The sequence below is a fragment of the Pteropus medius genome, unplaced genomic scaffold (genome assembly GCF_902729225.1).
Source record: "Pteropus medius unplaced genomic scaffold, Ma_sr-lr_union100, whole genome shotgun sequence".
NCBI lineage: Eukaryota > Metazoa > Chordata > Mammalia > Chiroptera > Pteropodidae > Pteropus > Pteropus medius.
This window is the reverse complement of record NW_024340849.1, coordinates 32,140,161-32,143,878: the sequence shown is the minus strand read 5'-3', so window position 1 is coordinate 32,143,878 and position 3,718 is coordinate 32,140,161.

The window sequence follows — 3,718 nt, the reverse complement described above, 5'->3', positions numbered from 1 at the left end:
TAGGAAACTGACATTTAATCTCTGTGATTTCTAACACCCACTAAATAACCTGGTTTGCTGGCACTCTTGTTGCCATACATAAATTGGCTTTAATGAGGAGACTTGTTTATCTTCAGTGCCATTATCTCAAGGTGAACAGTCAGGCATGTATTCATAGCAACTGCTCTAGGTCAAAACCAAGACAAGCTTTGTTTACCTTTTGTCCATCCCCTCAGGCTCATGCCAATGAAAATCCTTTTGCTTGAGTCAACTCTAGAACCTACTTGCCTACTGCATTTGACAAACATAGTTTATAGCCATAAATATTTTTTAAATTTTCTTTTTTCTAATACATGTTTTCAAGAAATAGAGCTGAATCTTGAGTACTTAAATAATATCCACCATTCCCCTAAATCATGATAATTCAATGGAAAACTTGCCCTAACATCATTTTCATAACATTTGGCCTGAATAAATTACATTTCTTTTTTTCAAAAAGAATTGCACTGCAACTTATTGAATTAGCTGTCTTCTATGGCACTCTTTTTAAAAATATAAGTGTTAGGGCACTTACTATACTTTTTAGATGGATATGAGGTAGAGAATAAAAATGTCCCACTACTTTGAAAGCAGGATGAGACAATATTACAGAAGCACAAGAACAATAATTAAATATCAAGAGCAAATTCAATGTACACTTTCATGCAAGCAAATGAAATGCTACTGGTTTGATATCAAACATAAAAAGACAAACATTAATAGTAGGACAAAATTCTGCTTGCAGAGCTAACTATTAAACTCAATAATTTGGTAAACTATAAAATATGTAAAAATTTTATTAAAAAGATAACATTCAGCCATCGACTCTTTTCTATGATGGCTGGTATCCCACCAGAGAAACAGAAGTAGCTGTTGTTATTTATCTATCTACACTCAAAACCATGGTCAAGCTTTGCCTTGGAAAGTGTTTCAAACCGAAATACTTCGGAGATTCTACTTTGAGATCATTCTCCCAACTCTCTCAAGGAATAAATACAAATGAGATTCCAGGACATCAAGTGGCCACTTCTCAGCTATTGTACAATCTTTTAAATCTGCTTATGATAGTAATCTCCAGATTCAAATTCTGGAGACCATTGAAATCAGGAGTTACATATAGGGGAATCTGGAGGAATCACCCTAAACAATGTAGTCCCTATTTCTATTACTTGTTGTTTCTTTTCTATGAAACTCATCCTATGAATAGCAACTCAGGTAGATAGAAAATTTTATATTTCAGAAGAAATCAACCAATCATAGCATAAACACAAAGGGTGGAAACTCGTAAAGTATCTCTATCAGACACAGCAAGGGAAGAATGTAATTTGCTTCCTGTGAAAATCAATAATATAGAAATTTAGACATGTTTCATTAATTCTCTTAGGCAAATTAAATTATTCTAATTCAACCTTAACTGACATAAAACAAATTTTCTTTAGCCAGCTAAATAATGGTCAACTTTCCATACAATGCATCTTAGTGTAATACACTATTATAGGTTGCCTCAGAGGCTACTTGGAAGTAGTTATGGAAAACTACTTCCATAAAACCATCATGACAGCCACAGACTTCTCCTGGATCCCTTAGTTCCTTCTTAAGCTCTGAATGAGCCATTGTTTATGACCATAAATCATCTAAAGAATCCCTGTTCAATTCTCTCATTCTCTACTGTTCTGCATTGACTCCCACAAAGGTCTCCCACATTTATTTCTGCTTGATGGCCCAGAGCATGATACTGGCAGCTCTAAAGTTTCTATATATTCTCTACCATCCTCTCATATTCCTCTTTTGATGCAGACACCAAAAAGAATTTTTTGTACATGGGTCATGATAAACTGGGTGGCACACGTAGAAAGAGGATATCAACCATATATTTTTTTAAGCCTGATATTTCATTTATTTGAGACACTTTATATTCTCTCTTGTGTTTCTATAATTCAAATCTTAAGCAATATTGCACATTAAATTTTCACAAGACACAATCCATCTTTGTAGCTGTGTATGCTATATTTCTAGAGATAGAAATATACACAGTTAGCCAAGAAATATTCCTACTCACTGGTACAGAGCAAATTCTCATAATCCTTCTTTATTCTAAAATAAGTCAAATGCATTTTACAAAATAAAAACAAAGGCCACGATGCAGTTATAGCCAATATGAAGGTCTTTGGTGGGCTAGACTAGAGAGAGCCACTTCACAGAACCCTATCTCTTGGAAATAATCTCAAGCAGCAGCATCGTTTGTTCTTCCCACATGTAGAGAAACAAAAACAGGAAAATGTCGCTGCACCCCAAAAGCCCGAGGCTCACTAGCAGTATTGATAAAGGATATATCTTGCGTAAAAATAATTTAAAGCTGTTCTGACCTAGATATAAAAGAAAAATTTTCTATGGTAGATACAATTGTCACATTTCAAACTTCTGGGCAAAAATTCATGAAAACAAAAAATGAAGAATGAAAGCTCAGTTGAATGTAAAAGTTACAAAAATATTTTAATCCTTATTTACTCAAGCAAACTTTCATAATTCTTAATTTAAAGGCCTATCTAGCACTAATAGTGGATTAATAAACCACCCAGTGAATTGTGTCTGTTAGCATTCTAGAGTCACCTAGAAAATACACCTAGAGATATATTTTAAAACATGGTCAGCTTAGATATTTTTGAATTAGGCAGATAACCCCAAATATAAGGTTTGGATTGGTAAATATATCCAAATACCACCTTTTGGTAACAATTCCTTTTTCCCTACTGTTTGTATATAATTTCCTGCTCTCTCATAAATATCTCAACGTATAATTCATTTCTCTTTATTTTAAAATAAATACCAACCCTCTGTCTATATTTTTTTCTATGTTCCCAAAAATGTTAACCTAAGATTCTCAAGAGACCAAGTGCTATTTAGAATACATTCCACTACTAGAAATAGAGCCCTCTTTGCTTCTGAATTGCAGTGATGGGGCAGTGAAGACAAGATGCAGTCTCCCTTTAAAATTCTCCAACCAACCCATATTAGTGATTGGAGACTATCTAACTACATTTTTTTTTCTTCTGTTTGTTGAGGTTGCTGCTAGCCTGCAATTTTTTCATGAGGATACTATACCTTACTCTAAACCCCTAAACGCAGAAGTGAGAAATGAAAAAGGGAAATAATTTTCAGAAATATCCATATGTCGCTGTTTTTTTCCCCCCACCTTAAATCCTCCAGTCTCTAATTTCAGTTTTTTCTTAATAAATATTTATGAGGGTTTAAAAGGTCTTCCCATGTTATGGTCATTTTTATCAGTGGAAATGTCAAGAGGAGTGAGCAATATGTGTGCGGTTAGCTTAAAACAATTTAGGTGATGTTATATCATACAGGTTCAACTATATATTCAGGAGAGAAGGTGCTAAAATGTAGAAACAAACACACTAGTGAAATTACAGGGTTTTTTTTGTCTCTACCTTATTCTTTCAGAATATTTTAAAAATGGAAGAATGAAGTTCAACTATAAGACTTCTTAAGGAGGGAAAAAGAAATTGCCTGAATTAAGAGATGAGAGTTTCATTATTCTATCTTTCTTCTAACACCATACTTCAAGCCTTTTCATAATGCCCTCTCCTCAAAGAGTTATTCCTTAAAGTTGGTTCAGTGGTGAATGTGTGTGTATGTGTGTGTGTGTATGTGTGTGTGTGTGTTGTCCATATATGTAATTTTACTT